This window comes from Tachypleus tridentatus, chromosome 1 (assembly GCF_004210375.1).
Source record: "Tachypleus tridentatus isolate NWPU-2018 chromosome 1, ASM421037v1, whole genome shotgun sequence".
NCBI classification, from domain to species: Eukaryota; Metazoa; Arthropoda; class Merostomata; order Xiphosura; family Limulidae; genus Tachypleus; species Tachypleus tridentatus.
The window spans coordinates 126,800,973-126,827,337 of record NC_134825.1 but is presented as its reverse complement, the minus strand read 5'-3'; the positions used below and the strand labels follow the sequence as shown (position 1 = coordinate 126,827,337).

The following is a 26,365-nucleotide window of genomic DNA, read 5'->3' as shown; positions in this document are numbered from 1 at the left end:
ATCCCTGTATTGACGCATTGCATTATTCCTTCTAGTATTAATGGTTATTGGTGGTGTGTTGATAGACAGAAAACAACACGATGGGCTGTCTGTGATCTGTCCATCACGGGTATCGAAACCCTGTTTCTAGTATATGAGCCCGCAGACATACCAATGTGTCACTGGGGGACTGGTATGATATAAAAATATGTACTCTTCCTAAAGAGAAACAAAAACAAACATATTTATCATGATAAAAGTATTAACTGTTACATTGGAGCTTTTAAAGAGCAACACTTGCATTAACACCACAATATTTTGAACAACTCCGAATTTCAACAACAATTAGAGCAGTATGATTTTGTTTTATTATCATGGAAAAGCTTTTTACCATCACTACAGAAATATAGCTTTTTATAAGGAACTTGACTGACGACAATGCTAGGTACACTCATTTGAAGGAATCAAAGGACCAAATAAAACCATTATACCACCTCTAATAGCTTGTATTTACTGTAAAAATAGGTTAAGTGTTTCATGCGGTTTTCTGCAGTTTTAATTTTACCATTAATATAACAAAAAATTAAACACTACTCACAGAATACACTTCTAATATTCCGAAACAGAATTCAAGCTAATATTTAACACTAAAATTAAAAGTAATTCTGAAAAGTTAGTAACAAAGTTGCACTGAATGAAACTTGACCCCCAGATAACAACAAAGATATTGGACCCAACTATTTTACTCTGAAATTAAGATCTATAATTTGAATAAAGAACTGAAAAGAATGACAAGGGAAAACGTTTATTTCTTAACGGATGATTGTTTTTCTCTACAAATAGCAGTGTAAAGCTAATTATTCTAAAAAACTGTGTAACTTTCAGTCAAGTTCAGAGCACAAACATCAAGCGAATCAAAGAAGTAATTTTGCTTAAAATTATACTAAATCCTGATTATTCTAGAGCTTTTCAGAAAGACACATCATCATTATGAAATCAACAAAGTTCCATTAAAAAAAGAGAGTAACTAGAAATGTTAGATGTGTCAAATATTTCACTGAAACCCACTTGACAAGCAATTCAGCAGCAGGTTAGGTTCTGGGATAGATGAACTTTACAAGTCGAGAAAAACCTAAAGGCAAGATTGAATAATTCAAGCTTGTGTTTATCCTATTGATGTAAAATGTCTAAACAAGTACAAAAAATTGTACCAAGATTTCGAAAAAACTTACCTGAATACATGTGATCAGTTTTTAAGTTATGAAAGCGGTACAGCCATAATATGTGTTTGTCAAACGTTTACAGTTTCGTTCTAAGAAACAATAAAGTGACGCTTCTTTGTTTATACCTGATTTATAATGTTCTCCATATAGTCGGAGGTAGCACAATCCTAACTATTGTTGAATAAATTTGGCCAGTTAAGACGCTGCGTGACATCGGTTACATTTTGTAAATCTGTTCAATTGTTTGTTCATACTTAGTTATCAAAACTGGTGAACAACAGCCTTCCTTTCAATTGCTGCTAATAGTAGTCACTGGGGACAGATATTTTGAAGAAGACATCACAGAAATGATAATTAATAAAACTAAGGCTAGATGGACACTCACTTTTATGCCCCTTTGGAAGTTGAATAAATCCTTGCTCTTACACATTATTTTACACATCAAATATTTTATAATTTATTTGCATTTATAAAGATCAGATGATGAGTCTGATTTGCATAAATAATTCTGTGTTTTGGGGTATTCTGATAAAGATCAGTCAGTGCATGTGAAATACGCATGTCTCATTACTTTGTTACATCTTTATGATAAAAATGGTTCTTTAAGATAAACCACACATCTTATATACCTTTTTCCTAGTCTGGTTCAATTTTGAAACATATTAAAAAGGAATATAAGTATTGTCATTCAGGTATTTATTTGCTTGTCAACAAAAATGCACCGTTTTGACGCTTATTTTTTAGACATTATAACGTCAGAGGTATACCCTGATAGACAGATTTACCACAAAAGCTGAATAAAGTTCACAAACTGGAGGTCTAACGAAGTTATAGTTGTAATAAATTCTACGTCATCTCTCTACAAAGTTAAGTTAGAGAGAAGAAGCTAGCTTTATGTAATTACACAATAACAAAACACTACACCAGACTACTCACTAAATGCTCATTGTGCACATTATCTTAATGTTTAGTGATTTAAGTGCAAGATCGCGGCAGTCCAAGTCCATTATCCGATTTTTTGACAGAAGAAACAGCTTCTGTAATGTCACAAGCTATCTTTTCTGTAAGAAACCAGTTAATTGCTAATTAGTAAATAGGTCCCTGACAGAACTAGAATAATGAAAAGTTAGGTGTACTGACTTGAGCATTTTTCTGTGTTGTTTAAGCTGAAGTGAAAGAAAAACAGAAATTTCGATAATTGTTTATATTGTCAAATACATGGTACTACATTGTACTACACCTTCCTCCTCTCCCTTTACTTCCACGCAAACCAGGCTGACCCTAATTCAAAACCTGCAAAAAAAAGATCAAAAGCTCACTACGTATCACTCAAGAAATCAAATTAACTAGTCCTTCTTCTAATTAATACACTTTTTCAACAACTGACCATTATATCAATAAAAGCAACTTTACAAAACAACACAAAAACAAAATGTTAAAACGTTTATGTAGATTACCCATCTTTTTTAGGAAGAAGTACTCCAACATCCTACCACTGACAAAAATAAAAAATACAGAAACAATTAAAATATCCTTTACCTTAACAACAAATAATATAAATCCTTCAGTTTTCTTCAGTAAAAAAATGCAACATTATTCGTCATAATGCAATAATCAAATATAATTTAACAACATATACGAATAAACAGTTATAAGACAGTACCTTGATTCAATTTAATAACCATCAATAAATATTAAAAAATATTTATAAAAACTGTCCGATTATACTGTGTTTGATAATGAAATTCAAGAATTTGTAAAATAACTAAAACACGTAAAATAGCAAACATAACTAAGTTTGTTAGTTCTACTATAGAAAAATAGAGAATTTATATTTAAAGTTGCTCTTTCTTATGTGTTTCTAATAATTTATGAGTAAAACAAATAATTTAATAATATATGAACCACGCTGTACCAACTATATCAAGTGCCGATGAGGCTCTTCGGCAATACCAGGGGTCGTCAGGCCAGTTATGGCGTTTTTATTTGTCTTTTACTTATTACAGTGAACCTATGTTTATATATAGTTTGAAGAATATCTTTCAACTCCTTCAAATCCTAAGTAAATATACATTCATTGCGTTAAGTAAAAGACAACGAGAAAGCCCATACATATAATGCAGAGATGCCAACTATTTCAAATGACTGGGCGTAATGATTGTAGACAGAGCCCTTTATCATTTGCGGCTACTAGGCCTGACCAATGTCTCTAAGCTGTTTATTATTATATTATTAATATAACTATTATTATTTGTTACTGCTATAGATTGCTCATTTATTTCATATTCTGAATTCTTACTCATAAATGTCGTTATCTGCATCGTTTCTGTCTTAGCCTCAGCCTTTTGTTGGTGAGATGCCGATTTTGTATGTTTGGAACAATCATTTATCCCGCCATACGCCACAAAAAAATCGAAGTGACAAACTGTACCAAACGCATGACTGTCACTGACTTTTGATGCAATGACCGGATATTTTGCACTATACTCTTTCCTAAATTTTTGATTCACGGTTTTAGTCCTTTTGGATTTGCCAGAAACAAGACAATCTGGTGAACAAGGTCTCTTTTTTCCACCATGTGAATGATCGCATTGGTGTTTCTATGCCGCCTAAAAAACGAGAAATACCCATCAACTCGAAAGCTGATTGGCTGACAAGCACTGATGACGTAACTATGGATTCCCCCACGTACCCAGTATGGAGAAGTACCGCACCCAAACTATTGGTAGACGTCGGAGATACAAATATTTTTTATTATTTCAAGCACAAACATGATTATCGCAAGTAGCCATTTGGACTATGTCTTTTATTTATTATCAAAATGTATTTGTATCTCACTAGAAATTTTCTTTTCACCCCTTTCAAGCCCTGGGGGAACAATTTATCACTTTATTGTATAGGCCTATATAATATATAATAACTTGGGAATTGCAACAAGTCCTAATATTTGTCTGTATGAGGGTATAGTCGTAATGTATACACCAAAATTGTAATGGTTACGCTCAAATCGTAATGTTGGCATCTCTGATAATGTACAGCTCATTAACGAAAGAAATCGCGTTTTCTTCGATCTCCTTTGCCCAGGGTTATTATGAGAGATGAAATCCCTACAAACCAACGTTACAGAGTAACAGTGGCTAATGAAATGAATTAGAGTTCACGTTTAATTGTAATACTATTTTCTTCTTTCCTTAACTGTTGAATGTGCTAATATGTAAAAAAGTGGGTTTGAAAATATGATAAGGTAATAACATACGAAACCATAACTAAAACATTTCTATCATCAATATATTAGAAAGATGTTTTTCTCCGTTATGTTTTTACATAATTTACAATTTTTGGTCACAAACTATAACAATGTTATCACTCTTCAGGAATTTCATTGAAGGACATAACAGAAAATTGACTTTGCGACACTTCAATCTGTTACAACATTGCTGTAAATATAATACAATAAAATATGACACAATAAATACTTACAATGGGACGAGCGCCGTCTGTTGAAAAGAAACATAAGTAAAAAAGTTGTTAACATAAGATTTTCTATGAGAGGAGTCATAGATATCTTTTTCAGTTCAATTCTGTCACGATCTGTTAAGCCTTGTTAGGACCATAACTACTTGGCATTTCTCGAATTGTTTATGTATTATGGTTCTTTTCAAATAATGTATTGGTCAGTGAAACGAGCGTCTAACTGCAGTGAAACTGTCGGTACTGCACAATTTTGTAACATATCAAGTGTTCTTATTGTTTTGGTTTGCCTCAGTGCACTCTAGACCACAGGAACTTGATATATTCTCTATGTAAATGTATTGTTTAGTTCAGCGTATTCCAAACTTTCTCGGTTCACGGGGCCCCTAGACAAAAAGAAAAACCTAACAGTTCCGTTTATTAAATAATTAGGTCCAAAGAACTTAATACTTAATAAGTATTTATGTCCTAACAACTTAGTAGCCGTTTGAAAGAATACTACACGTAAATTGAAAGTAAAAACAATATATTTATTTCATTTTTAAATAACCACAATTACTAATGGGATGTGTGCGCCTGTTGGGCACTGTATAGCTTCTCAAACCTTGGAATCAGATTGGATATCGCCTTCCTCATTTCCTGTTCCACGTTAATTTTCGCGCGGTACTTGCTTTTTATCAAGCAACCGCTGAAAATCCAACTTCGCAAAGATATGATGTCGCAAATAGAATTAGGATTCGCTAAGCTTTAGCATTTATCAGCTGATATTCATCTTTTACTGATAACCAAAACTCAGTTCGTTCCATGCTGCCAAGTTTGTTTGTTTTTTAAGTCTTGTCACAAGATAGTTCAATAAGATATTTTTCTTCTGCAGAGGTAACTTCAAATGGAGCCTCAACCTTGAATTGGTCTTGGATCCATGCAAACCTCTCCATATCTTCTGGAAAGTAATTTTCAAATCAGTCACTTACCTGAGTTAGGTGTTCCTCAACAACAGATTTCAGTTCGTGGGGCAAATCAACTTTATTGGATATAACAAACTGCTGCAACAGGGGGGGAAACAGTCTTTTCCACCATCTTTATTCATTTTTCTTCTCCATAGTAGTAACTTTTTTCTTAAGGCTGAAACCTTCTCTGCAAGTTTCATAATGCGTTTGTTGTTTCCCTGCAGAAATAGATTCAACACATTCAGTTTTTTGAAGAGATCACACAGATATGCTAATTTGGACAAAAAATCAGCATTCAAGAAGTTTTTAGTACATCCTTGTTCTTCTTCTTTGAGATAAGAGTAAAGTTCCTATCATAATTCAAACACATGGTGCAGTACATTCCCATGAGAGAACCATCGCAAGCTACAGTAGTACAAATAAGATGTGTGCTTAGATCCAATATCCTCACACAATTTTTTTTTAATCTCGCTTTCTGTGTCCGAGTTTTTATAAAGTTCACCTCTTTCAACACGCTTTCCAGGACTACGTTCAATGGAGAACTCAGGTGCTTTGATGCAAGGGCTTCCCTGTGGAATATGTGGTGGGCCCACAAGGCATCAAGAGCTTTGCTTTTTTATGAGTGCCTGCAGTCCTCCATAATGGCCGGATATAGAACAACCACCACGGTACAAACGCCAACGCATTTAGTCCAGTCTAAGTTCTTTTCACACATAAAAGTGTCAAAGATCTCAAAAAAGTCTTGAGCCTTTGTACCTGCAGTGATACTTTTACTAAAGAGAAAATATTTCAAAATTTTGTCACCATCCACGAGCCGTATGTAGCAAATCAAATGAGCATCCTTGTTGCTGTCCGTCACCTCACCTATCTGTAACCTGAATTCCTTCCCTTTCATTTTTTCAATTAGCTGATCGTTGTGGTCTTCGGCCATGTGTTGGATTCTATAATTGATAGTATTGTTGGATAAAATTACCTTTGAAAGTAGTCTTCCTGCAGATTCACCAATCATAATGTTCACCATATCCAATGCAGCCAGTAAAACCAGTTCTTCTGCGATGGTGTGAGGATTTTTACATTTTACAACTATATATGCCACCTTGTAAGATACTAGCAAAGCATTTCTTGGTATTGATGTTTATCTCAAAAATGTACCATTTTGTTTTTTTCAGTTCTTTCACTTTCTGGTAAAATAATCACGGGATTTATTAGCCATGCTAGGATGATTGGTCTCTAAGTGGCGTTTTAGTTTACTTGGAAACATGCACTCTGGAGCCAAAACGTTTAGACATAGTACACACTGCAGACACTCTTCATGATTGACAGCTACCAAAGTAAAACCAAAATCTAGATAATTATCGTCATATTTCCGATATTTCCGTTTCTTCACAACTTTGCCACTGGTCTGTGGTTCGCCATCCTTTTCTTCACTCTCACACTTCTTATTAATGTTCAAAAATATTTCCATTTTTATGCACAAGAACTAAAAATTAACAAACTAATTCACTGAACTTCGCTAGACCTTGCAGACACTTGATTTTGACACCTTTCAGTTACTTCGATCACTGACGGACCCGGAGGGTCGACAGGTATTTATATACAAAAATCTAAGAAACGAGAAAGTTCGAGAAGTTACTGGCGTAGCCAAAAGTACAAGTAAACAAAAACATCTCAAGCATTCGAGAACGTCATCGAAAGGAATGTAGCGCGATCTAATGTTAAAACTGTGAATTACCTCGAGCTTGTAGTTTGCGCGGTGTCCAACAGATATCGATCTCTCTCTCTTTCTCTAGATGTTTGGGTATATAAATTTGTATACCCAGAAGGGTCAGGTACACTAGACCTCTTTCTCCATAACGATATCGGTGTGTTTCTCTCAAAAATTTGAAATATCCCGCGGCACCCTGGTGCGCCGCGGCGTTCGACATAGTTTGGCATAATGGATTACATCACCGGTTAACGGAAATGGATTTACCCTAGGGAATTACTCGCTGACTATCTAACTTTCTAGACAATAGAACGTGTAAAGTAGATGTGAATGGGGCCCACTCAGGGTCTTTTTACCTGAGGCAGGAGTTCCACAGGGAGGGGTAGTTAGCCCTACTTATTTATCATGTATGTGAGTAATATGCTACTGTCGGACCTAAACGTAGGTTTTGCATCACAATTTACTGACGATATAGCGGTCTGGAAAAGTGTCCCCACTCCTTCAATAGCAGCAGCAAACCTCTAACTAGTCCTGAATAATTTAGAAAAATACTGCCAGAAATATAGAATAAAAATAAATATTCCGAAAAACCAAGTAATACTATTCACCAGATTAAATAAACTGAAAAAAAGATCCACCAAAGTTATACATCAATGGATCACTTTCACAGACTACTACTTCGGCTAAATTTGTAGAATTAACTTACGATACCAAATTAACGTGGATACAGCATACTAACAATATCCTGACTATAATCTGGAAAAGAACAAATTAAGCAAGAAGCCTATCGGGTAAAAGTCAAGGCACATCACCTGATGATATAATAAAAATCTACAAAACATACATTAGACCTATAATAGAATACGCATGTCCAGCCTGGATAAACATAACACAAAAACAATTACACAAACTACAAAAAATACAAAATTCAATCTTAACCTCAGCTTACAAAGTACGACGCAATACTTCATCCACATTTATGCACAAGTATGCAAATATAGAGACAGTATCTGATAGACTTTTACATAATGCACCAACTTATTATAATAAAAATTGACATAAAATGATTTATTGTGTGATCTACGTACATGATGAACATAGTCCTAAGTACCTCTCTCCTACGAATATATATTTAACAAATATAAATCAAGCTGACCACCATGAACTAGACGCCTAGAACTGGTATAATATTCATAGTTTTTTGTATTATTATTATTATTTATTTATTTTTTCTCCTTTCTTTCTCTTTTTTCGATAAATATATATAACTAGATTTAAAAAAATAAATAAATAGGTATAGTGATGGAAAAAATATATAAAAGAAGAAAATAAAACATATATATACACTGCTGGCCAAAATTTTAAGGCCAATGAACATAACGAAAAAATATGCATTTTGCGTTATTAAACTCAACCACTTATTTGAGTAGAGTTTCGAAAGATAAAAATAAAAACTTTTCTAGCATTTAATAGAAAAAATGTGAACACTATGAAATTAGCCTAAATACTAGCTGGTCAAAAGTTTAAGACCATACCAAAAAAAAGCCCTAAACAGGGTAGGAAATGCCCAACAAGAGTTCTCAGTAGTGAGTTGCATGGCCGTCATTGCGAATAACTTCAAACATTCGCTTTGGCATGGTCGATATAAGCGTTTGCAGAAGGCTTGGTGAAATGCTATTCCAAGTGGTGAAGATGGCTTCACGAAGATCACGTACTGTTTGGAATTGACGTCCATTTCTATAGACTTCCCTTGCCATCCATCCCCAAACATTTTCAATGGTGTTAAGTTCGGGCGAACACGCTGGATGGTCCAAAAGAATTACGTTATTCGCCATGAAAAAGTCCTTTGTCCTGCAGGCATTGTGGATTGCAGCGTTGTCCAGTCATTTCTAAAGAAGCGAGGACCTTCAGTTAATAAGAATGCTCTCTCCAACATGCCAATGTAGCCAGCTGCTGTTTGACGCCCCTGTATGACCTGAAGCTCCATTGGAAGGAGAAAACACCACAGATCATGATGAAACCTCCTCCACTGTGTCGTGTAGAAAATGTCTCCGGTGGGATATCCTTATCGTGCTAGTAACATTGGAAGCCATCTGAACCATCCAGGTTAATTTTTTTCTCATTAGAGAACAAAACCTTCGTCCACTTTTCTACGTCCCATGTTTGGTGCTTGTCAGCAAAGTTTAACCGAGCTGTTTCGTGGTGTGGAAGGAGACGTAACTTTTGAAGACGTTTACGGTTTTTAAAGCCTTTCTCTTGTAGATGCCGTCTTATTGTTCTTGAGCTGCATTCTGCGTCCGTAAGGGCCTTAATCTGGTTCGACGATCGGCTGGAGTCTTGCTGGTCAACCCGTCGAATCCTCCTGCTCAACGACGGCGAAATTTTCTTTGGCCGACCGCTTGAAATTCTCGTTCCGTATCCCTCAGGGTCTTTTAAGAAATTTGTAACAGCAGTTTTACTACGCCCAATCTCACCAGCGATGCCATGTTGAGAGAGACCTTGCTTTTGCAGCTCAACAATTCTGCCACGTTCAAACTCTGTCAACTTTTTAACCTTTGCCATGTTTTTACCCAATGTAACACAGGAGATGTCAGTGGGAGATGTTGACAACGCTAATGATTGAACACAAATGATTAAATTTTGACCAGCTAGTATTTAGGTTAATTTCATAGTGTTCACATTTTCCCTATTAAATGCTAAAAACGTTATTTTTATTTTTCCTTTTCTTATTTTCATCTTTCGAAGCTCTACTCAAATAAGTGGTTGAGTCTAACAATCCAACATACCCAAATACCAACAAAGAACAAAGCGAAGCGAAGTGCGCCACGGCGCACAGTTTGGAAACCACTGGTTTTTTCTATTGAAAAAATATTATATCAGTGACAACATTTTGTAACGCCTAATTTTTTACTATTTAATAGCATTGGTAACAGTTACGCTAATGCTGTGAGTGCTGCTTACCGAGAGTTCGAATACTTTTAACTCACTGATATTAGGTAATCCTCGAGGATAGTGATGGTGGATAAAATATAAACAACTTAGAGAAACTTTGGTTCTAATGTGGGTCAGCCGGTCTCTGGCGCCTTAGTTCAGTGTCATCTGTAGAGCGTGAACTGAAATGGAATCAGGCCCACAAGAGCTCTCTGGACCCTGGAGCCAGAGTTCCAAAGCTGGTTCACCCTTCCTCCAGTTTCCCCCATAAACTTTGTGATATTCTTCCTTATAATGTACATCAACCAAATAAATAACTATGAAATAATTATAACCCCTAATACAGCAATAACTAACTTTCTCCAAATGTTTTCAGATATAGTTAATGTATTTTTACTATTGATATGATGTACGATGTTGTAAGCTGAGGGTAGCTGGTTCAAATCCCTGCCACACCAAACATACTCGCCCTTTCAGCAATTGTTTAATTAATCACCTTGTTTATTTAAAAATTGAATTAAAAACTGAGAACTCAACTGGATTGAAAGTGAGAAGTAAAATAATATTTTTTTTTTTTTTACTGAATGTGTTGAAACTAAGTCCCGGCATGGCTAGGTGGTTAAGGCGCTCGACTTGTAATCTGAGGGTCGCGGGTTCCAATTCATTTCGCACTAAACATGTTCGCCCTTTCAGCCATAGGAATGTTATAATGTGACGGTCAACCTCACTATTCGTTAGTAAAAGAGTAGCTCAAGAGTTGGCGATAAGTGGTGATGACTAGCTGGCTTCCTTCTAGTTTTACACTGTTAAATTAGGGACGGCTAGCGCAGATAGTCCTCGTGTAGCTTTGTGCACAATTCAAAAACAAACAAACAAATCTTAAAACTGGAAAGTATATAAATATACAAATAATGTGTCACACTAAGTATTATAAAAATTCGATTCGTAAGCTGATTTAATTGTATTTTTTTCAAAATATGCTTTTGTGTTCTTAATATTAAAAGTTCTCTAAAAGAAAACAAATGCACTATTTTTTTGTTTTATGTACTCACTCTTTTCTCTTTGGATTATTTATCAATTAGTAGAAACTGTTAATATATTCATGTTAACGATGATTTTCTTTAAAAAATGGTAACTGAAAAGTTTGTGAAAAAATAAATATATCAGATTCTCCATGTAATTTAACTGGAAACCCATTAATTCTTATAGATTGTTTTAATTGCAAATAATACCATAAAGAGACATAAAAAGTAGTATCCTGGTTAGCCATAGGGTTTGTTGTTTCAGAACTGTAGCAAAGCACCAAATTTAAGCAGCTAGATCCAGTCAGAAGCTAGAGCTCAAGCGATGTATTTACCAAGAAGCCGGAGTCAGCAAACCAAGAGCTTTGGCAACTTTAATATACATTTATCGCCCTTTTCGTGACATGTGTGTTTATTGTTGAGCACAAAGCTACACAATGAGCTAACTATGCTGTGCCAAAAACGGGTATGGAAACCAGATTTTTAGAGTTATAAGTCTTCTGGCCTACACTGAGCTTCTAGAGAACTATTTTTTATGAGCTTGGATCAATAGAGATACAACAGGAAGGATTACCAGGTTGCTAGATATTATAAAAAATAAAAATGTTTGCTTGTTTTGAAATTTACGTAAATCTACAGTTGGGCCATTTAATCCAACCATCCCTAATTCTGAATTTATAGAGTTGAGGGAAGACTGATCTAACCATCCCTAATTTTGAACTTATAGACTAGAAGGAAATCAACTAGTCAACAAAAGCCATTACCAACTATTGATTAATGTAATGAAATGGGGAGATTTTAACGTCATTATTATAACGTACCCATGTATCTAAAGTGAGGAATGCGACTGCTTCTGCTATAACAAGACGCGAATCACATGAGCTCGGATTCACTGTCTAGCACATTAACCACGAGGCCACGCTCGAAACGAGAAATTGAACACGCCAGTACTTTAAGTGGTATTAATAGTCTTAAAACTGTTTGAAATATAACTTGTCAATATATTTTTTGGGTTTCATCTTAAAGTTTAATATTCAAATCAAATGAACTTCATTGAGCATTATTCAATAGTATTTATTAAATCACTAAATTATCCACAGCCTGATGGTTAGGGTGCTTCACTCTCAATCTGAAGGTTGAAAGTTTGAATTCTATCATCGACAATGCTCGCCAATTCAGCCGCGTGAGTGTTATAATGTTACAGTCAATTACGCTATTTAATTATAATATATCATAAATTAGCAGTAGATGGTGTTGACTAGCTGTCTTCTTTCCAGTTTATTACTCCTAAATCACTGACGGATAGTGCAGACAGCCGTCGAGTAGCTTTGCGCGGAAATCTACTAAACAAATAAAGTATTATAACAGATATTCAAAATTTTAGTTTGATTTTCGGTTAAGAATGTTATTTTTATCTAGTTATACGGTTATGCTACCCTGTAAAATAATCAGCTTGTCATTATGAAACCTTCCACAACGTTACAGTCTTACAGTTGCGAAAGACGATTTACTTTGCATTTAATCTGTTGACTGCCAAGTACTTCAGCTGCTACATTACAACTCTAATGCTTCTTCACTTTGTAACTTTTTGTGACGCCATTTTGGTTCGAAAGTGAAACAATTTGTAAGTAGGTCAAAATCATGTATGGTTCTGACATCTAGCGTTGAAGTTAGGTATTATTGAGAACGAATTAACTCGTCCGTGGCACTGTGTAAGCGATCGGCTTGGACGAGTTATCTCGTCTACGGCATTGGCGTGGTATGAAACGAAGTTTTCTTGAAAGAAAAATACAAAGTCATCTTCTGGCCCAAGAAAAGAAAGACATCTTGAAACTGGCGCCGTCGTTTTAACGTATTTCAGAGGGTTACGAAATGAAGGATTGTCTGTAACGATAGAAGTCTTAATGTTAAAAGAAAAATAATGCGCAGGAAATAGATGGTGTGAGAAATGTATGAAAAGAGAAGGTTTATCATTACGGCGAAGAACTCAGAAAAAACATCGGAGTAACATTCTGATTAAATAAAGAAAGCAGGAAGAAACATTATTGTAACAAAAAATCTAAATTTCCTGTATATTTTATTCATTTTTTATTATATTTCATTTTAAATACATTATTAACATTTTCATTCGTTATTAAACTCTTTTCAAACACATTTACTCCTTTCTTATTGTCATCCAAATTGTTTTTTTCCTGGAAATCCCCTTTTAAAAGTGGGATGCATCTTAGATTAGAGGGCATCTTAAATTCGAAGTAATATGGTATTAATATATCCTGTAGTAACAGAACGAATATTAGTTCCAATACACAACAATTCTAGCTGAAAAGTCTTAGTTTAGCTGAATCCTCTTGGCAGTTATTGAGCTTATGATATATAATTGTGTTCCATTTAATGGCTCCTAGATGTCAATGCATATTAAAAATGTAAGTTGCTTGGCGTAACATGAGAAGATTACTTACGCAATTTGCTTAGTAGCCAGAAGCAGTCTGCTTTAAACCACTAGTGCGTATGATAACGTATAGTACAAGTTTGTGCATATGGCATTATCACGGTTTTTTATATGTTATGTTTCCATTATCATTGTTTTAGCATAAGAAGCAGCCAGTAACCTTTCTAGAAGGAAGAATGAAAAACGTATGGTGATGTTCACCTCATCACTGTCTTCATCCATCACTAGCCTTCCTGCCTGCATATTCTCTCTCTGCTTCTTCATGATGTTAGTGGTCATATCTTCCTGCTGTTGTATCTCCTCTAATAATTTGTAACGTATAAATATTAACCACAGTTAAAAAAATCATAAAGCACATTGCTGCTTGAACCAACACTTTCTGTACAGAAAAGAAAAATTAAATAAATAGTTATTTTAGGGGATATTGGGGATGTTAATGCATTACCCGTTCTTTCACAAAACGACTTCCTAAGTCACAAAAAAAAAACCTAACTCTTGCAAAGTACATTAACATCATGAAGATGTACAACATCTGTGAATGTAAAAGTTTATATTTAGTACTAAACAATTTCACCAATTCCTTAACTTCTTAGCTCGTCTGAGTTCCTAGTTACATATACATATTTACTTATCTTAATACTGTGCACTTTGTTGAACTTGTGTATAAATACTTCCAGGTATAAGGCTTTCTAAGCTTCAAGAACGAATAGTAAGTTTATTTACTTACATGCACAGTAATCACACGGATGCAAATTCTTCCTTTACACAAGAAATTGAACAATTTTTTCTAAAATAATTTCCTAAACTTCACCTTTATAGTTTTACACTTTTATTCTTTTATGTCTTAATGCCTTAATTGTCAGAAAATTCCTCTTGCTTCCTGACTAAAAACAGACTCTAACCACACTGAACAGCGCGACAAAAAATTATTAATCCAAACAAGAACAAAAACCAAAACTAAGGGTAAAGGCTAAATGACACCGTTGTATTGAAAATAAACAAAAATAACAGTAAAATCATTAATTTTGAAAACACTTTAAGTTGGTTCCTAAAGTTAGTTTTCGAATCAGATGTTTAATAAGTCCTTATTTTGTTGTTTTACACTGACTCGAGTAGCTTTGTGCGAAATTCAAAAAACAAACAAACTTATTGTTGGGGAATTATTAACTGGTTTGATTACTGAGATTATCTTTCTTAAAGGGATTTGCTGTGTGTGTGTGCTTGTATATTTGCTTAAAGATTTATATTTTTTGTATATTAGTGAATTTATTTATCAAAAAATATTTTCATGTAACTTTTGTATCACATTCTTTAATTAAAGACTGCGTGTTTTATGTTAACATAGTCCTTGACCAGGGTATGAGTTTAAACTCTATTAGGTCGAAAGTTAAAATTCATTTTTGGCTTAAGGTAAAGTCTGAAAACGGGAAAGAAGAGTTTTGTTCGTTTGTTGTTGTTTTTTAAATTTCGCGCAAAGCTACACGAGGGCTATCTGCGATAGCCGTCCCTAATTTAGCAGTGTAAGACTAAAGGGAAGGCAGCTAGTCCTCACCACCCACCGCCAACTCTTGGGCTACTCTTTTTACCAACGAATAGTGGGATTGACCGTCACATTATAACGCTCCTACGGGTGAAAGGGTGAGCATGTTTGGTGTGAAGGGGATTCGAGCCCGCGACCCTCTGATTATGAGTCGAGTGCTTTAACCACCTGACCATGCCTGGTCTAAGAAGAAAAGTAAATCACCATACGTTTTTTTCTTGTTTTAACATAGTATATTTTTAATTGGTTAGTCATTTCTGAGCACATTTAATTTTTGCATACTAAAAGGTGAAGAAAATTGTTGAGTTGATGTTGCTTTATGTGCCTCTGTTACTTTGTAATTTTCTGTAAATAACATCTTTTTGCTCATAGATTGATAGTTATAATGCTGTACATTGTGTAAGGATGTAGATGACAGTGTTTTGCAGTTGTGGTTCACGTGGTTTCTCAAGTTTATAGCTTCATTTATGCTTGAATGAGAATTATCAACACAGAAGTAGTGCAGTCGCATTGGGTAAATTCTAAAGTAAGGAATATTGCATTTAAACAGTCTGGTAGATAGCCTGATCAGTTGAAAATACCTAATCCATTCTTATATTGTGTACAATCTCTTTATTACATTCTTACAGTATCAGTTACACAGATATTCAGTGTTACTTTGTAATAAATGTCATGTTGAGCCTTCTATTACTAAATGAATCCATCCCACTGCTTCAAGATTAACTTAGTTTTACGTGAATATACCATACTAACATATATTACCTAGGCATAATGATGAAAAAAGAAAACTGCTTTACATTTCCAACCAAATGGCACAATTTTCGACTCAATGTCAAATATACTGGAAAAGCAATAAAAATGTACTTCTGTACAGTTTACTTACTGACGAGATCAGTCTTTTGTTTTGCACTCAAGTTTTAATGTCTTTTGGGTATTTATATGCAATTAATATCACCAGAAGTATAGATATAAAACATGATAGCCTTTTTAACTCTGAGAGTGTTATAACATAACATTCAATCTCACTATTCGTTGGTAAAAAAGGTAGCACAAGAGTTTGTAGTTGGTGGTGGTAACTAGTTGGGCAGTTAGTTCAGATAGTCCTCCAGTGACTTTGCACAAAACTTAACAACAAAATATATGCCAATGTATATAGCAAGATAAATAAACAGAAAACGTCATTTAGAAACACCAGTTTTCAGAGCGGAAACAGAATTTATTGTTATGCATTTATTACACAGTAAGACAGAACGCCAAGTTATACTTTTGACACTCGAACATACGGAGAAAGTAGCACGATATAAAGACACATCAACGAGCAAGGTTATTGAAATATGAAATAATACAAATTAAAAAAAGAAAAATGTACACCCTTTTGAATAAATAAGATCGTTTTGGAAAAAAGAAAAATGTACACCCTTTTGAATAAATAAGATCGTTTTTTTATTATCGCATATTCCTTTTAATGACTGTAGCTATAAGACTTAGAGGCTTAGCGGGGACCTTTGTTGTAGTGGTAGTAGTTGGACGATATCTGTACTGTAAAGGGGCATAGCCATGGTCAGGAACAGCATGAACTACAGCATACACAATAGCATGGTGACGGTAGACAGAGACATGGGAAGAGTCAAAAGCAGGCTCGTGTAAGAAGGAGCATGCACTTTCACTGATGTAGGTTGTGGGTGGCTGTAAGCCTTGACGGGGGCTTTGTACTTCACTAGGAGCTCTTCAGCAACGATTTCAACATTAGCAGGGTTGGTATTAGCAAAATCAAAGACGTCCTACTCATACAGCAACCAAAATCAAAATTAAGCCAATATAAAGTAACACATTTATACCTATAGTAATTAATAACCTAACATCCACCTGCAACGCCCCTACAATCCCATACCCGTTTATACTCTCGTCTCTAAGACATGTGTCCGTCGACGGTCACATTCAAACTCTCTCTTTCTTAACCTGAAAATGACCTAGAGAGGTCGAAACATTGTTCTCTCCTTATCAATAAAAGTGTTAATACCCATACCAACCGTTCTGAGAAGAAACATTTGTTTGTGTGTGAATACTATTTACGTCATTTTAAGCAGTGTCAAAATCGTGCAGTAGTAGTCCTTACCTTGCTTATCATGGTTAGCTTTCGTAAGTGGTATGGAATCAACTTTCTAAATTATGAATTTCACAAACTTAGGATGCTTTTATACCCCTTACTGTCCCAAATTATAAAAATCTGGACTATAAAGTAGGACATTCTACAGACGATTGAGGATGAGAATTTGTTAAACTTTGTTCCGTTGGGCAGAGCTTGGCTATGGCGGCTCTGTAGTTCTCTCTTTTGTTCAGGGAAGGTTTGTTTTTGTTTTAAATTTCGCGCAAAGCTACACAAGGGCTATCTGCGCTAGCCGCCCCTAATTTAGCAGTGTAAGACTAGAGGGAAGGCAGTTAGTCATCACCAACCACCATCATCTCGTGGGCTACTCCCAATAAATAGCGGGAGTGACCGTAACATTTTAACGCCCCCACAGCTGAAAGGGCGAGCATGTTTGGTGTGAAGGGGATTCGAACCCGCGACCCTCGGATTACGAATCAAGTGCCTTAACCACCTGGCCATGCCGGGACTTTTCAGGGAAGGACTGAGAAGTGGGTAATATGGTTATATACTGTTCTTTGCAGTGGATTGGGAAATATCTAATTATCAGTTTGTCTCTATGATTTTCAAACAAAATAGGTGTCCAGATAAAATGTGAAATACGTAAATTCAAATTGATAGGTAACTCGCGTAAATCGGAATTGAGTAATGAAATGAAAACAAAAAAAGCTTATGTACACTCATTTGTGTCACTTATCAAAATTTTAGAAATCCTCTCAAAAGTTTCACCTAGAACTGGATGAATTATCCGAACCACCCAACCAAGATATGGGATGTTTTTGGTTGGGTTTTTTTTTGTTATTTTTGTTTTATCAAACCACAACTTTCACAGTGAGAAGTAGTTTGAAAATTGTAATACAGTTTCGACGGTAGAACAGTTTCTTGACCGAACATAAGGCACTTGTTAGCGTGCAATGCTATAAAAGCGAAGGTTTTTGATTTACGTTCTTTTGTCGCGATAATAGACAACTTTATTTTTTGATCTCGGTATGTTATACAATAAAGAGCATCTGCTGATGGAGATAACGAAAAAAAATTGCCTCAGTTATTATTTCCACAGTACTTTTATAACTTATCAAGTCCACCATAAAGACGGAAGAAAACCCTACTTTACACTGAATATATCATCGAATACTTTATAAAAAAAATAAACACCAATAATAAACAAGGAAATAATTACAGGTAGCTAGTTGTATCCCACATATATCAAAGATTCTTTTTCTGAAAACGTACTGAGAGTATATAAACAGCATAAAGTTAGAACAGTACTTATAACACAGATATAATTCACCAAATAGCATAAAGTCAAGAGTATTTAAATCATAGATAAGATTCACGAAACAACATAAAGTTAGAACATTACTTATATCATAGATAGAACTCATCAAACAACATAAACTAAGAACAGTATTTATATCATAGATAGAACTCATCAAACAACATAAAGTTAGAGCAGTATTCATATTATAATTAGAACTAGTCAAACAGCATAAAGTGACAATAGAATTTATATCATAGATAGGAGTCTCCAAACGACATAAAGCCAGGCCAGTAATTATATTATATACAGTAGTCTACAAACAACATTGAACCAGAACAGTATTTATATCATAGATAGGATTCACTAAATAACATATAGTAAGAACAGCATTTATGTTACAGTAGAACTCGTCAAACAACATAATGTTAGAACAGTGTTTATATCATAGACATTTCTTGTAACAGTGTAACTTATTCTAAGTTCATAACACAAGTTACGTGTTAAGAAAGAAAACTATGTGTGTCAATCTTGTTGGCATATGCTATAAATCTGATACACATCGACATTCGGTTGATTTCTAAATTTAAATTTACGGCGATTTGAAAGCGTAATACGTATCAATATCTATGTACGCGAATAATTCTGCTATTCTGCTTTCCTTACAATAGCCTTTTCCCCCAGTGGCACAACGGTATACCTGTGAACTCACACCGCTAAAATCCGGGTTTTGGTACCTATGGTTGGCAGAGCACAGACAGCCCATGGCTTAATTCTAAACAAACCAAACCCTTAAACAGTGAAGTTGTCTTTTACTCTTTTAATTTCAATTTATTAACACATCTTCATATGAAACTAATCACCACTACTGGATCACAGTTTGGTGAAGGATCTGTTAGAGTTAACCTAATTTAAACCTAAAATAGCTCAGTCTTAAAAAAAGACGAAAGAAAAAAGTGACGGCGACTGACGGATGTGAAATAAACAATGGTGGCCTTGCCAGTGCAATAATGCTGTTGATGGCAATTAAAATTTTAATAATGATAATACAGGTAAACATTGTACTACCATCCTTCATGTTTCACTTAAAAATCTGTAACACGATGCTGATCTATTTTCATTATTAAAATTTCCACTAACAGCATAATTGGACTTGCTTGACTATACAACCTTAAATCCGCCACTGGCCAGAAAAGTTACTTTATAAGGAGCAAGTTATAGCCGTATAAAAAATATATGTATGTTGGGATCAGGATTATTCCTGTAAGTGTCTGTGGTTTGTTGATGATGAACCAGTAGTACGTACCCCACTTGGTTCTAAAATAATATGTATGTTGGGATCAGGATTATTCCTGTAAGTGTCTGTGGTTTGTTGATGATGAACCAGTAGTACGTACCCCACTTGGTTCTAAAATAATATGTATATTAAAACAAATATTCTTTATGCTATGTATATCATATTTGTATTTTAAATACTATACGGCTATCATCTTCTTGTCAAAAGTCCACTTAGGCTAATTCAATTGCTTTAGAATTTAGTTGAAAAGTCGAACTATTTTTTCTCTACTTATATTTTAAGCACTATTAGTGTATACTTCAATTCTTTCTTCTTTTTCTTTTTATTGCAACAGTATTAATGTAAAATTCACTTACACTACCTCATGAGTTACCGAAGTTTTATCCTAAACTTTCGATACTCGTCTGTTTTCTCGTATTTAGACCTACTTCTTTTTGTGAAAGTGCACTAAGGCTGGTTTAATTATTGTAGAAAATCCTTTGACGAGAATCTTATTCTCATTATCTCACTCTTAAGTTATTAACCGTTAAGCCTTTCACTCCCACGACGATTAAATTTGCGTTTAACCGAACTTCTTTCCTTCACTTTGCTCTTTTCTACTGTTCTTTCTTCATCTGCTTGCCGTTATTTGTAGGTCAATACCTTAGGCCTTCTAGACATCTTTCTATCCTCGACATCATTGAATTGCACGCGACATTCGATAACCTCTAGGGCAATACTTTACAAATACAGCTTCTAATAATCGTTTGTTTTTCGTATATAATAGACTTGCTTCCAATATTTGTCTGCTTTTAACTCTCTTAGTTAAAAAAAATAAAATAAAAAATCATGAAATATTAACTCACAAAATAAATCACTTAATAATAACTACATTAAACAATCTTTTATATTTGACATGGTGGCTGATACATGTAAATAAGTATACATTTCCCGGTACAAACAGTAGTGAAGTTACGTTAGGAATTTCTGACTCTTGAGCTTTAGGGTTGATTCTTAGATCTGAAAATATTTGTTGGGACTTGCACTACCGTATGTCTTGATTTCACAAAAAATTATTACCCATCAAGTTAATAATTTGGTGCTTTTCGTTGCATTGCCTCAATTGTTCTAATAAACCATTTTCAAGGTACCTGCAAAAATTTCATGTGGTCCATATATTGTTGTAGCTTGTTCTTTCGTTGGACAGGTTCTCTTGGATTGATCCCTAGTGGCTCAGCGGTATGTCTGCGGATTTACAACGCTAAAATCCGGGTTTCGATACCCGTGGTGGGCAGAGCACAGATAGCCCATTGTATAGCTTTGTGCTTAATTCAAAACAACAACAACAATCTCTTGGATTACCTAATAAAAATAATATCAAATATATAGTTCATAAGAAAAACGTTTATTTCTTACTTAACGTTTTCTTCAGGCTACTCTAACTTGTATCTACGGCCTAAGTGCATAAACTACATTTTAGTGTGTACTTGGAAACGTTAGACAGTCACTTTCTTTCAGATGTTTCTCAGCTTCAAAGAAGAGCCGGCGTGTTTTGCCGGCCTGTGCAAATGCACAACCATCGATACGGCTCTGCTTTAAATTACTTAGTGTAATCGAAGAAGACCTAAGTTGAATTAATAAAATAAAAAGTTTCTATTTACAATGACACTTTTCATTTGCCTACCGCGACTGATCTACCACCTAAATGGTCATTCTCATTTCACATTGGTTGTGTACGTTCAGATTAAATTGAGAATGAATATTAAAACTACAAAAATAAGAAGCCTATTGAACATTCCTCAACTACAAACACATAATCTTTATTCTGTCCATCACGGGAACAAATCACGGATCTTAAGATTGTAAATCTATCAATTTACCATTGACCTACCAAAGGACGATTGATATATATAATTTTAATACGTCTAAAGTTATTAACTCATATTATATATTAATTTATCTACATTTATTTTAAAAATGCATTATGAATAAAATTAGACTTATAAAAAGCATATTAAACTGTATACTACAGGACTACAATTAATAAAGGTGTTTCATAGCAGAAGCATGCATGAATATAGATTGAAGGGTCCATGGTTTTAGATGTAGCGCCATTGAACTGGCTCTAAACGTTCAGCTGTTTAATAAAGGTTACATTAAATCCTTTTATTCGGCTCAAAAATCTAGACGGTTTCGTGTGGCAGTGAGTGCTGATGCCTAGCAACCTTTCCTACTGTCAGTAGTTGAAAATTAGGTTCGGCCATACCTGCAACCAGAACTGTTTAACGTGTATGGACTTGTACGTATTATAAGCAAATGTTCAGCCTCACAAAAACAACTGAACAATAATTTACCATTAGTATAAGCAGTTTAAACAATACTGTAAGACTTCACATATATTTTCAAAACATCTGGGCTATGTGTGTGTTTTCTTATAGCAAATCCACATCGGGATATCTGCTGTGTCCACCGAGGGTAATCGAACCTTTGATTTTAATGTTGTAAATCAATAGACTTATCGCTCTCCCAGCGAGGTCTCGCATATGGAATAAATAAAGATAAATAGATGAGTATGCGTAATGAACGTACCTAGACAAGTAAAAAAAATTACTTCATGTGTGTTATGTATACATCTAGGCTTATCTAGGATAAATGCGTTTTCTGCTGGCTCAACGGTAAGTTTGAGAGCATATAACCCTAAAAATCGGAATTCGATATCGCGGTGCACACAGCATAAATAGGTCATTGTGTAGCTTTTGCACTTAACAACAAGCTAACTATTTCAAAAAACTGACTTTTATGTAGTAGTTCGAGTATACTTCTAGTCATTTTGCTGGAAATTCTGGTGCTTTTGTTACTTATTGTAATTTATTTCGGACGTATGTTATGTACATTATGTATTATGATTTCAAATAGCCAGACATTTTAATTTTAATTTAGAAGTTAATAAGATATTAATATATATCAAAATTGTGATGTTTGCCAACAAGATTGATACACATAATTTTCTTTTTTAACACAAATATATTTAAATATATATATAATTTATAATAACGGTTATTAGAAAAAAATATTTATATACAAACATTTTACAAACTCACGAACAATATACAATCTTCTATCTGGTCTGGAACTGAATATTTTATCAACGGTCTAAATTCACGATGTGTAAGTTACTTTTATGTAAATACACAGACATACTTCACTTGACAGAAATGTTAGCTAGCTCTGTTCTTTACATATGTGTTTTTTTCTGCTAAAGTTATGTGATGGCTTCATAAAAATGATAACGCCCGAAGTTAATTCTCTAAGTTAAACAGTTCATAATGTTCGAAATCTGTAATCGTTCCTGGTCAAATATTTGTAGTTTTCCTATTTATAAGTACCAATGACAATTATAGCTTACGAAGCTTATAGTATACTGACTGTACCTTATCAACAGTATTATATTACTATCTCCAAGCGTCTTGCGATACCTAGATTTTATATATTCATTAGACGAAATTCTCGAAAGTTTAACAATATTCGAAGATACGCTAATGTTTTTCGTAAAACAAATATTGTTGATTCTTACTCTCGAGAATCTTCTATAAATTTAGAGAACAGAAGAATCTTGTGCGATATACATCCAACAATATAAGTCAAACTTATTAAACTGAAACAAACGCAGATATTAAAATAAATGTACAGTAGTAAATCCCTTACAGATATCCACTTGTTCATTAGGACTGTTACTAGTTAGCTTCTTTGAATGTTATCAGAAAGGTGTGAAGGTACTATGACAGACTGTGTTATTAGTTAGATAGATGTAGAAGGTTTTTTTTATCTTTCCATTTTAAGTCAACATATCAGTTTTTAACCATTTTGTAGCCACACTAATAGGATTATCAAACACGATAAAACAGTATATTATATTATTACAGTTTATAATAACGGTTATTACAAAAAATAATTTATATACAAGGGTTTTAAAATCTTACAAACAATACTGAGTACTCTACCTGGTGTGGAGCTGAATATTTTATCGGCGGTTAACTATGAGCGAAATAATTCTATATTGATACACAGGTACACTTATCTTGACGGAAAATAAGCTAGCATCTTCACATGAGTCTTCCCGATGAAAACAATATCTAATCTCCTCGTAGAAATACTAACATCCGAAGTTAATTCCCTGAAGTTTGTAATGAAGCTTAACGGTTCTTAATGTTTGAAGTCTATAAACGCTCCTCGTCAAAATATCTGTAGTTTTCCGATTAATAAGCACTAATCATGATTATAGCTTACGAGGTTTATAGTATACTGATTATAGCCAACCAACAACACTGTCTCTCCGCGTATTTATAAACAATAAGGTGAGGTTCTCGAAAGTTTATTAGGCAATAATACTAGCAGTCTCTATTATTTTACATAAACACATAGTATATTATTGATTCTTACACTCAATAATCTACAAATTTAGAGAACAGGCGGAGCTTTAACAATACATGTTTGACATTGTAAGTGACATGTATATCTAAATATATATTTAACTAAAACAAACATCGATATCAAAATAAATACATAATAGTAAATCCGTTATAATATATATATGTGTAGAGAGAGGGTAAAACATGCAGATGTTCTTATGTTTTTTCTACAAGGCAATTAGAACGTTGAAACACATTTAGTTTTATTCATATCTTTCGTTGTTAATAAACGAGTTTTATATCTTCAGAGAAAACCATTTGAATACTTTACATCTAATTTACTATGTGTTGAACCTAGTTCAAAATCTACATTACAAATTAAAGTTATTTAAAAGCTTCTACCACCATGCTTCTAACATATTTATATACAAAGTTAGAATAATTATCAATAAATTAAGATACTCATTTAATAATTAATATAAAATAGTATTCAACCTTGTTTGTTGTCAAGCCTAGAAGTAAAGTATTAACGAACTGTCAGTGTCAATCCTAATAAGGAAAAATCACAGTGTGGAATACTTAAAAAATACACCAAGTAAAACAAACTTACCTGTAATAAAACACATCTGCTTTGTTGAAAATACACTTTTAACACTATATAAGGTATTTTATAATAAAATGTTTTATAACAGTCCAGAAACGCAGGCAGTAAATAAATGGACGGTATTTATCACATATCCAAAAAGAACTGGTGTATTCCAACAAAGAAACTTGTTTGTCCTTACTCAGCTATTACCATTTATCAGAAATGTTAAAAGTTTGTTTGTTTGAAGTTAAGCACAAAGGGGCTATCTGTGTTATACTCCATCCATAATGGGTATGAAAACACGGGGGGCGTATGTGAGAAGGAAGTAGGAGAGATCTATTTGACACTTGTCCTTGTTGGTAGACTTATTAACTGTATATTGTTTGAGTGAAAAATAATAAATGTAACTATTTTTAAACTTTTACATCCTTTCTATTTCTTTCTGCAGTATTTGTATCCTATTTGATGAGTCAGGTACATAAGGACTTACACAATAAACCAAATTATCTTAATGATTTTTTTCAGTAAACCTATCAGTTCTTAATTGTTTTGTAGCAACACCAGTACATTTTTCAGATAATGTATTTCCTTATCTAGCCCTTCTTTTGAACTGCTATTAGTTTTTGTGATACCTAATAAAGGTTTTATAATATCTAGTTTTTGAGAATTGTGATAAGCTGACGACTAATTCTAGTATAGATTAATACGTGTTCCTATCTAAATACCTTTGTTTTGTGAGGATTCTTAGGAAAACTAATCACAGTTAAAAGAGGTGCTGGACAAGAGAGCACAGTATCCGGAAAATGTATTGTTGGAGAAAAAATTTAAGAACTGATGACATGTGAAAATTTTTTGCTGTTGTATATTTATTTTAGTGCCTACGCGTGTTTCTGTATAGTTTTGTTTTTTGTATGTGACGTATATTCTTGAATGTGTATCGCGTAAGTCCCGCCTGTTCTCGAAATTTGTAAATTTTCTTGAGCGTAAGAATCAACAGTGCACTAGGTGTGTATATAATACTATTCATTGATAGTATTGTTGCTAAGCGAACTTTGTAAACATTCTTAACACTCCTACGAAAAGACGTTTCTAGTCCTGATTTCTCCAAACCCGTTCCCCTGGCTGTGGTTTCGCTAGATAATAGATACGGACAGTGGGAATCTCGTTAATCCATTCATTAATGGATTTAAATGGCAATATCATTTAAATACAAAATTATTAGCCTAATATTAATAACCTTTCAAGTTGCTCTGGGGCCTATTAGGCCCCACTTTTCGTAGGAGTGTTAATCTCGCGTGATTCGTATAAAAACAAGCTAGCGAGAGACTGAAGATCATTATTACTGGACAGCTACAGCTGCTATAGGCTTGGGAAACTAAAATTGTGATTAACACCTATTAACCGGAAAGTACAGAATTGGGTC

The 26,365-nt window shown here is 34.1% G+C and overlaps 1 long non-coding RNA gene across 8 annotated transcripts; it reads right to left on the bottom strand.

Moving 5' to 3' along the window:
• Positions 1-2,389: 2,389 nt before the first annotated feature.
• LOC143254688 (uncharacterized) lies at positions 2,390-25,428 on the bottom strand. Of its 8 annotated transcripts, none has more exons than XR_013030392.1 (3): positions 24,967-25,428; positions 4,683-5,059; positions 2,392-2,495 (listed from the first exon to the last, which is right to left on the bottom strand). It is a non-coding gene; the product is annotated as an uncharacterized LOC143254688 (long non-coding RNA). The 8 variants fall into 8 exon arrangements; XR_013030359.1 differs by lacking the exon at positions 24,967-25,428 and adding an exon at positions 7,353-7,824; XR_013030368.1 differs by lacking the exon at positions 4,683-5,059 and adding an exon at positions 13,929-14,029 and having other exon boundaries at positions 2,401-2,495.
• Between the last annotated feature and the right edge of the window lie 937 nt (positions 25,429-26,365).